Genomic DNA, 11,922 nt, shown 5'->3' on the forward strand with positions numbered 1-11,922 from the left:
AACAAAATGTACAAACTGCCTCACAGAAAATATTTACACTCCATTTAGACCTCATTCCTGGATTGCCCTCCCCCTCGAAGTTTGGCTATGGCATGATGTCCATCCACCGTCCATTTAGGGACTCTTCTGTATTAGACTTAATGCACACGGCCGCACCTGTATTTCAGTCTGCAAACAACATATATTTTAAATTCAATAGGAAGGACTATTCTCGCTCACAATACTTTACTGAATGGGACATGTCCTATAATTTGTGGAACGGTCACAGGGATCCACAAAAAAATAATACATGGCCCCATGGGTCAGTGTGCTTTCTGCCAATAATGCAGATGGCACATGGATGAAATATGTTTATGTACATGAGGCCTTAAAGGGGTTGTCTTATATCAGACAATGGGGGCATATCGCTAGGCTAGCACTTATATCGGGAACAGACCCCCACAAAGTGGTGGCTGGAGGACTCTGATCCGACCACCACCAAGCGGTCTCCCCATAGGAGTGAATGGGAGCGCACCACACATGACTTGCCACTGCTCCCATTCACTTCTATGGGCCCGACGGAAATTCCTAAGCCAGCGCTCGACTATTTGCAGTGGCCCCATAGAAAATGAATGGAGGCAGCATGCACAGTGCGCCCTCCACCACTTTCTGGGCTCCATTTTCAATATAGGGACACTCACCGATCCCAGCCTTGCTTTTTGGAATAAGTGTTGCCGCCAGTCTGCAATTCCCATTCTTCAAACTACCATTGGTCCCTGTAATTGAGATATCTGTATACTTAAATGGTGCTATCGCCGAAGATTTCACAGCAAATACTAACCACGTTAGGTGTACATTGGCCACGCCAGCCCACTATCTAAAGCTTTAGGCTGTCCCCTGGCATGTCAGGAGAAAAAGATCAGACATGCTGTATTTCAGTCACGGTGGTAAAATGGGCAGATCTTGCAGAAGATTAGACACTATTTATTATGCTAACTTCACCCTTGCGACAAAGTTCTCCAGCACTATAATGGGAACCAGTGGTTGCCCCACATAAATGCCAGGATATCGCTGCACAAAAAATGTTTTGTGCAGTGATTTTTGTCCGGCCAAAACCGGGCATTTATGCTGGGGTACAGACGGATTTCATTATAGTCAATGGGGTCCGACGTGCATGCAGAACAATCCGGCTATGCCCAATCCGGACAACACTGGCAGGCTGTACCCTACCAGAATAGCTTTGCCCCAAGTGTGAAGTTAGCCTCTCACTCGCTCAGGACTGGTCTAATTTTACCAGTGTTTGGATGCCATTAATGGATAGGGCATAGTTTACTAATACAATTAGCCACGCTCTTCTTTACCAGACATTTTTCTAAAGCGTCTAAACCCTTAATAAATTAGATGCCTTCATTGTATGAAATTCTTCCTTCATTTTTTTAATAAGTTTACCCCCCATGGTTTTTTACACAAAAAAAAAAAAATGACCAAGCAATTTTGATAACATTTTAAGTGGAGCCTGTGGGGGAAACACTAGATGTCATACCCATAACACGCTGCCTCTTGAAGAATGAATGCCAAAACCCACCAAAATGTCCAAAACTCAATTTGCTACAGACTATAAAGTAACATCTGGCTGTAGTGTTTTTTTTCCCCCGAATAAAAATATCATAGAAATGCTGTGTGTGAATCTAGCCTAAGAAATAAGTCATTGCCAATGTGCCATAGTTGCCAGCTATTGCATATATACGGCCAATCTAAGAAGCAACCAACCTACTTGAGTTGAGGTACATGGGTCTGTGTAACAGGCTAGAGCAATTGAGCACCCATGGGTGTTCTTATAATCCATCGGTGCTCGTCCTGCCCTAACATCAGGCAGTGTTATAGTGCCCCATGGTATAGTAGTAAGAGCACGGTTACAAGAAATAGACCTTTCTTTCTAATCTCCTACAGGTGTTTTTCCCGGATTACAGAATCATGACTGGTTTCTTCCAAAAGCAGCGCTATACCTGTCCATGGATTCTGGTGGTGTCCGGTATTGCCGCACAGGTCGGCTGAAGTATGTGGAGCTCAGTTGTGATACCAAACACAACCTCTGGTCAGGTGTAGCACTGTTTCTGAAAAAAAAAAAGCAGCCATGATTTTCCAATCCGGGAAACCTCTATAATAACACCTGATGGGATCCGATCCCATTTTCGGCATTTCAGATCACCCCAAATTGTAATTAATTTCTGCCGAGGAAAGGTGTTCCTCTCTTTGGGTAAAGCGTCCATTAGGCCAAGCCTACAGAAGTCAATTGTCTGTAGTCTTTTACATCATGCTTTTTTTACTGTACTAGGAAGGTCTTTTAGACCCGTTTATATATAAAGGAAAGAAGACCTAAACACTGCACTGTGCAAAGGAGGCCTACAAGTGATGCTCATTCCCTTGTGGCTGCTTTCCTGAAGACCAATTCAAAGAATTGAGGCGACCTGCTAACAGGTTCCCTTTAGATGACAACCACAAGTCTAAAGGTGTCTTAAATATTGATTAACTATGCTTAAAATAGGGTATCGATATCAGATCAGTGGGGGCTTGACTCCGCCACCAATACACTGTTTGAAAAGGCCATGGCACTCTTCATTGTATACCAGGCACAGTGCGGTACACTAGGGGAGATTTATCGAAAACTGGCTTTGTTCCCATAGAAACCAATCAGATTCTACCTTTTATTTTCCAAAGGATCTTTGAAAAATGAAAGGCAGAATCTGATTGGTTGCTATCGGCAACTAAACAAATTTTCCTCTACAGCAGTTTTGATAAATCTCCCCCATTGTGGGTCTGAGCTGCAGAATCAATGAACATGAGGTCAGAGGCCAAAAAAAATAGCCTTTGCCATGGTTCTTTCAAATAAGCGGGGATGTTAAGAGTCGGACACCTGCAATCTGATATTGATAACCCGTCCTGAAGGGCCCAAGAATAAGCTAGATAATCACTAATGGGCATTCATAGGAATGTTCTTTAGCGATTATCTGCCGGTGTAAAGGTGCCGCCGATTACCTGATGAATGAGCAAAACACCCGTTCGTGGGGTAATTGGATCGTTTGTGTAGGCCCCATAAATTGGCGATTGCTGGCTGCAGATCATGCCAAGTAAACCGTCTCTGCTGCCGGCAAGCAACAAGACTGTATGGGGACGAGCGATGGCATTAGCTGTGGAGGAGATCGCTGCATGTAAATGCAGAGGTCTCCTTCATTGATGAGCAGGTCTTGCTGGGAAGGAACGTCTCCTTCCCAACCAGCGCCTGTGAAATTTGCCAGCATAAAGAGGCCTCAAGAATTGGTCATCACTATTTAAATCCAAGAAAATGGCTTTTAGTGTTGACGCATCAGTATTTCACTTTCACATTAGATAATTTTATTGTAATTTAGTTAAAAATAATTTTGTCAATTTCTGCAAATTTTCACGGGTGTGTTTAGTGACTTTTTTATTGTACATAGTATGTTTTGTAGGTGAAAACAACACTGCTGTTTTTCGCTTTAATAGAGGTAGTTGTGTGGCAATGACATCAACGCTGTAAAATACAAATTCTACTATGGCGGAGATTTATTAAAACTGGTATTAAGGAAAACTGGCTTAGTTGTCCCTAGCAACCAATTAGATTCCACCTTTCATTTTTCAGAGCTCCTTTGGAAAATGAATGACGGAATCTGACTGGTTGCTATGGGAAACCAAGCCAGTTCTACTTTACACCAGTTTTGATATATCACTCCCATATAAATAGTATTTTTAAAGAAACATTTGTAGGAAATGTTCAATAGAATAGCGTCTATGAAAAACCACACTGGTACCTTTAATTGTTTCTTTACACTAGGTCTTTTATGCCACATTTTTGCCCCAAGCCAAGGAGGAGGTTACATAGAGGGCTCACCAACATGGCCGTAGATGTTTTTGCTGTCCGCAAAACACGCATACCAGCCGTGTGCAGACAAGACAAGAATAGGACTTTTTTTTCTTATTATTTTTTTAGAAGTAGACTTTCCAACATGTCAAACATATAAATATCAGAAGAGCTGTTCATCACTCATATCCAAATGGTAGGGCAAGAGTTGGCTACGTAGGGTGAATGGTAAAGCAAGTAAAGATAATTTAGCACGTTTTTCCTAAGTTCTGCTCCGTAATCTGTTGGTAATATCAGCATATTTCTCTGATGAAGAACTTCTGTATGGCGAGGTATGCAGGGCTATAGATTATATCTTATCGTGAGGCTACATTAGATGTTTATGTGATGAAAATGCAAACATATGACTGTGTGAAAATAGATTGGCTGTTTGAAGACCATCAGTATGCTTGCAATGTTATATTTTACCTGTAAAGTAAATTAGATTATTCCTGCCATAACTTATGGTCCATGGTGGAATCCATAATGGAATTCTTAGATAACCCCAACCTTGTACGCCGAACTTGAAAACAGAAGTTCGCTCATCCCTACTCGTCAGTGTTTGGGTTGGTCAGTGATTCTGAGCCAAAACCAGGTGCCGGTCTAAACAAAGAAGAGGTGCGGATCTTTCCATTAGGCCACATGCACATGACCGTAGTTTTGGTCCGCATCCTATCCGCATATTTTGCAGAACGAATGCGGACCTATTCATTTCAATGGGGTTTGCAAAAAATGTGGACAGCACACCATGCGCTGTCCGCATCCGTATTTCCATTCCACAGCCCGGCAAAAAAAAAATAGAACATTCTTATCCGTGTTGAGGATAAGAATAGGAATTTCTAACAGAAAGCAGGACTTAGAGATCCTGAAAATGCGAAAGGCACACGGCGGGTATGTGATTTGCCGACCGCAAAAATGGATACTGTCATGTGCAGGAGGCCTAATACTGTATCTCTATGGAGGCTCCAATCCTGGTTTTGGCTCATAATCACTGATGGAAATCAGTGACCGAACACTGACATGTGAATAAGGCTTAGCACTGACAATGGATTTCTTTGTACCAGGACTGGACATATCTAACGAGCCAGAAGTCCATGTATAGAAATTGCTACTGGTGCCTGTTTGGACTGTATTCAAGTGATTTATGACATTCCCAGGATTGCAAAATAAAAAATACAAACTGCTCTTACGTTATAATGACCTCGGGTTACAATGTTTGCAGCATGAAATGATTCACTGTAACTAGACACCATGTTCAGTACCACAGGCAGTCTGCATTTTCAGCATACAGTGCCTTGCAAAAGTATTCAGCCCCTGGACTTTTTTTGTATTTTGGTGCCTCACAACCTGGAATTAACATGGATTGTTTGATTTGCATCATTTACCTCTATGGAGCGTACGGCTTATTGTCGTCCTATGTACAGATACTCCAGTCTCTGCTGTGGAACTCTGCAGCTCCTCCAGGGTTACCTTAGGTCTCTGTGCTGCCTCTCTGATTAATGCCCTCCTTGCCCGGTCCGTGAGTTTTGGTGGGCGGCTGTCTCTTGGCAGGTTTGCTGTTGTGCCATGTTCTTTCCATTTTGTTATGATAGATTTGATGGTGCTCCTGGGGGTCATCAAAGATTTGGATCTAACCCTGACTTGTACTTCTCAAAAACATTGTCCCTTACTTGTTTGGAGAGTTCCTTGGTCTTCATGGCAGTGTTTGGTTAGTGATGCTTCTTGCTTGGGTGTTGCAGCCTTTGGGGCCATTCAAAAAAGGTGTGTATATGTAATGACAGATCATGTGACACTTAGATTGCACACAGGTGGACATCATTTCAGTAATTATGTGACTTCTGAAGGGAATTGGTTGCACCAGAGCTTTTTATGTTCTTCCTAACAAAGGGGGTGAATACATACGCACATGCCAATTTTCTGTTTTCTATTTCTAAACAATAGTTTTATTTAAATAATTTTCTCATTTCACCTCACCAACTTAGACTATTGTGCTCTGATCCATCACATAAAATTCAGATTTATAAAACATTGAATTTAAGGCTGAAAAGTAACAAAATACGAAAAAAAAGTCAAGGGGGTGAATACTTTTGCAAGGCACTGTATGTGACTCTAGATCACTTATCCCTTTAAGCTGCGCAGTTACGCAGCTTCTACAGTGCCCTCGCTCAGAACCGCAGACCTCATACTTCTGGTCTCATGGTGTCTGAATTCTATGGCTGACCAACCCAGCAATGCACACAATTTTCACTGTATGTGTTGCCGGGGTGGGCAGTATTAGGACTCCGAACAGGCACAATCCATGCTGCACTCAATGGCCAAAGTGCTTGTAAAGTCCCAACGCAAGCTAGCATCAGGACATTCTCTGCAGCCATCTCAAAGCTCAAGACAACTCAAAGCTCAAGACAAAGCTCAACTGAAGTGAGACAAGAAGGAGGTGACACTGCCAGCTTGGACTCCCGCGGAACAGGCACAGGCCCTGCGGCATGCCATGATGTGGCCCAGTGGTGGGTAAGGTCATCAGGAGGGCATTCTAGCTGGCACTGGCTCTACTACATTATCTGTATTCAGAGAGTTAGCACTGTGGTATCTGTGGTGTTACATAGGACTGCAGGCGACATCTACTTAACGAGGCATGCCCAACCTTCAGCCCTCCAGAAGTTGCAAAACTACAACTCCCAGCATGCCAGGACAGCTTACAGCTATCCGCCTATAGCAGGGCATGGTGAGAGTTGTGGTTTTACAACAGCTGGAGGGCCGCGGGTTGAGCATCCCTGTACTACACTGTCTGTGCTCAGAGAGTTATTACTGTGTTAATTGTGGTGTTACATAGGACTGCAGGTGACATGTACTACATTATCTGTACTGAGGAAGTTATCACTGTGTTGTCTGTGGTTACATAGGACTGCAGGTGGCATCTACTACATTTTCTGTACTCATAGAGTTATCACTGTGTTGTCTGTGGTTACATAGGACTGCAGGAGACATCTACATTTTCTGTACTCAGAGAGTTATCACTGTTGTCTGTGGTTACATAGGACTGCAGGAGACATCTACTACATTATGTGTACTCATAGAGTTATCACTGTGTTGTCTGTGGTTACATAGGACTGCAGGTGACATCTACTACATTAGCTCGGGAAGTCCTGTTCTCAAAATAGAGTCCACATCTATTGATTATCCTCAGAGAAGTCAGAAATGAGAATACCCCTTTATGGTCACACTGTATTCCCTGTGGTTGTTACGTGGAAAAGGCTTAGAGGGAACAGTGTTCTGGATGATCCAGCCAACCAGCAATGGCATTTCACTGGGAAAACGCCTGTATTAATGGCATACATTCTAACTGCTAGAAGTTTCCTGAGATTGGAGAAAATGGTTGGCACGGCAGCTTTATATGCAGATAGAGTGGTCCAATATATTCGTGATTACACAAATCGGCAATTAATGATGTGCATATTTTGGCACAATACGTGCAACTTCACATTTTATCAGGTCTGAGTAGATATTACTGATTGGTGCACTAAGTATTGTTGTGACATCACAGCACTATGTCTGTAGCATGTATGTATGGACAGCAGAGAAACAGTAATACCTATCACACTACCTAACACCCTGCACTGGAACCAGCTACACTATATCACTATCTACCCTACACTGACTAACTCCCACTATCTGTATTATATATATATATATATATATATATATATATATATATATATAAAAGCTATATAACTATCTTTCTAATGTAATTAAACAGTAAAGCACAGAGCACAGCAATGACACTACCTAACACCCTGCACTGTAACCTACCAGCTACACTATATCAGGATATAACCTACACTGACTATCTCCCGCTATCTATCTGTATTATATATATATAAGCTATATAACTATCTATCTAATATAATGTGAAAAGCACAGAGCACAGCAATGACACTACCTAACACCCTGCACTGTAACCTACCAGCTACACTATATCAGGATATAACCTACACTGACTATCTCCCACTATCTGTATTATATATATAAGCTATATAACTATCTATCTAATGTAATGTGGAAAGTACAGAGCACAGCAATGACACTACCTAACACCCTGCACTGGAACCTACCAGCTACACTATATCAGGATATAACCTACACTGACTATCTCCCACTATCTGTATTATATATATATAAGCTATATAACTATCTATCTAATGTAGTGTGGAAAGTACAGAGCACAGCAATGACACTACCTAACACCCTGCACTGGAACCTACCAGCTACACTATATCAGGATATAACCTACACTGACTATCTCCCACTATCTGTATTATATATATAAGCTATATAATTATCTATCTAATGTAATGTGGAAAGCACAGCACAGCAATGACACTACCTAACACCCTGCACTGGAACCTACCAGCTACACTATATCAGGATATAACCTACACAGACTATCTCCCACTAACTGTATTATATATATAAGCTATATAACTATCTATCTAATGTAATGTGGAAAGTACAGAGCACAGCAATGACACTACCTAACACCCTGTACTAGAACCTACCAGCTACACTATATCAGGATATAACCTACACTGACTATCTCCCACTATCTGTATTATATATATAAGCTATATAACTATCTATCTAATGTAATGTGGAAAGTACAGAGCACAGCAATGACACTACCTAACACCCTGCACTGGAACCTACCAGCTACACTATATCAGGATATAACCTACACTGACTATCTCCCACTATCTGTATTATATATATAAGCTATATAATTATCTATCTAATGTAATGTGGAAAGCACAGCACAGCAATGACACTACCTAACACCCTGCACTGGAACCTACCAGCTACACTATATCAGGATATAACCTACACAGACTATCTCCCACTAACTGTATTATATATATAAGCTATATAACTATCTATCTAATGTAATGTGGAAAGTACAGAGCACAGCAATGACACTACCTAACACCCTGTACTAGAACCTACCAGCTACACTATATCAGGATATAACCTACACTGACTATCTCCCACTATCTGTATTATATATATAAGCTATATAACTATCTATCTAATGTAGTGTGGAAAGTACAGAGCACAGCAATGACACTACCTAACACCCTGCACAGGAACCTACCAGCTACACTATATCAGGATATAACCTACACTGACTATCTCCCACTAACTATCTGTATTATATATATAAGCTATATAACTATCTATCTAATGTAATGTGGAAAGTACAGAGCACAGCAATGACACTACCTAACACCCTGCACTGGAACCTACCAGCTACACTATATCAGGATATAACCTACACTGACTATCTCCCGCTATCTATCTGTATTATATATATATAAGCTATATAACTATCTATCTAATGTAATGTGGAAAGTACAGAGCACAGCAATGACACTACCTAACACCCTGCACTGGAACCTACCAGCTACACTATATCAGGATATAACCTACACTGACTATCTCCCACTAACTATCTGTATTATATATATAAGCTATATAACTATCTATCTAATGTAATGTGGAAAGTACAGAGCACAGCAATGACACTACCTAACACCCTGCACTGGAACCTACCAGCTACACTATATCAGGATATAACCTACACTGACTATCTCCCGCTATCTATCTGTATTATATATATAAGCTATATAACTATCTATCTAATGTAATGTGGAAAGTACAGAGCACAGCAATGACACTACCTAACACCCTGCACTGGACCTACCAGCTACACTATATCAGGATATAACCTACACTGACTATCTCCCACTATCAGTATTATATATATAAGCTATATAACTATCTATCTAATGTAATGTGGAAAGTACAGCGCACAGCAATGACACTACCTAACACCCTGCACTGGAACCTACCAGCTACACTATATCAGGATATAACCTACACTGACTATCTCCCACTATCTATCTGTATTATATATATCAGCTATATAACTATCTATCTAATGTAGTGTGGAAAGTACAGAGCACAGCAATGACACTACCTAACACCCTGCACTGGAACCTACCAGCTACACTATATCAGGATATAACCTACACTGACTATCTCCCACTAACTATCTGTATTATATATATAAGCTATATAACTATCTATCTAATGTAATGTGGAAAGCACAGAGCACAGCAATGACACTACCTAACACCCTGCACTGGAACCTACCAGCTACACTATATCAGGATATAACCTACACTGACTATCTCCCACTAACTATCTGTATTATATATATAAGCTATATAACTATCTATCTAATGTAATGTGGAAAGCACAGAGCACAGCAATGACACTACCTAACACCCTGCACTGGAACCTACCAGCTACACTATATCAGGATATAACCTACACTGACTATCTCCCACTAACTATCTGTATTATATATATAAGCTATATAACTATCTATCTAATGTAATGTGGAAAGCACAGAGCACAGCAATGACACTACCTAACACCCTGCACTGGAACCTACCAGCTACACTATATCAGGATATAACCTACACTGACTATCTCCCACTAACTATCTGTATTATATATATAAGCTATATAACTATATATCTAATGTAATGTGGAAAGTACAGAGCACAGCAATGACACTACCTAACACCCTGCACTGGAACCTACCAGCTACACTATATCAGGATATAACCTACACTGACTATCTCACACTATCTGTATTATATATATAAGCTATATAACTATCTATCTAATGTAGTGTGGAAAGCACAGAGCACAGCAATGACACTACCTAACACCCTGCACTGGAACCTACCAGCTACACTATATCAGGATATAACCTACACTGACTATCTCCCACTATCTGTATTATATATATAAGCTATATAACTATCTATCTAATGTAATGTGGAAAGTACAGAGCACAGCAATGACACTACCTAACACCCTGCACTGGAACCTACCAGCTACACTATATCAGGATATAACCTACACTGACTATCTCCCGCTATCTATCTGTATTATATATATATAAGCTATATAACTATCTATCTAATGTAATGTGGAAAGCACAGAGCACAGCAATGACACTACCTAACACCCTGCACTGGAACCTACCAGCTACACTATATCAGGATATAACCTACACTGACTATCTCCCGCTATCTATCTGTATTATATATATATAAGCTATATAACTATCTTTCTAATGTAATTAAACAGTAAAGCACAGAGCACAGCAATGACACTGCTGTCTCTCTCTGAACTCCATAAAACTACAGAAAATGGCTGCTAGAGAGGTTCTTATATAGTAAGGGGCAGGCAACTTTCCTATTGGTTGCTAAGCTCAGACAAAGACATTGCAGCCTTCTCATTGGCCCACAAGCAAGAAGCAGGGAGGGAACATGGGTTCAGATGAAAAAAAATCTAGAATATTTGCGAATATATATCACTATATTCTAAATCTTTGCGAAGTGGGATATTCGCAATTAAATTCGCAATTCGAATATACTTGCCCTTCACTAGTTTGCACTGACCTATTCCACAGGCCCATGCAAAGTGCATGCGGGAGGAGCAATTGTTACCACAGTTGTAATGATTATTGGTAGCACATCCCTGATTACATTGGGAGCCGTGTTACCAACAGTCATGCATCTTTCATCCTGATTAACCATGCAAATCAGCCGACATGAGCCTGTACGTCGTCTGATCGGACCTGATTATTCCTATGAACACTTGTTCCCAATAATTTGCCTGAAAATCATGAGGTTTAGGGCTTGTTCGCACGACCGTGCCGCTTTTTTTCGGTCCGCAAATTGCGGATCCGCAAAAAACAGATGCCCATTATAGAAATGCCTATTCTTGTCCGCAAAACGGACAAGAATAGGGCAGGACTCATAATTTTTGCGGTGCCACGGAACATAGCAACGGATGCGGACAGCACACGATGGTTCCGTATACGGACCGTATGCGGAACGCATAAAACGGTCCGTGTACAGAGCGCAATATATGTTCATGTGAACAAGCCCTTAACC

The sequence above is a fragment of the Bufo gargarizans genome, chromosome 2 (genome assembly GCF_014858855.1).
Source record: "Bufo gargarizans isolate SCDJY-AF-19 chromosome 2, ASM1485885v1, whole genome shotgun sequence".
Taxonomy (NCBI): Eukaryota; Metazoa; Chordata; class Amphibia; order Anura; family Bufonidae; genus Bufo; species Bufo gargarizans.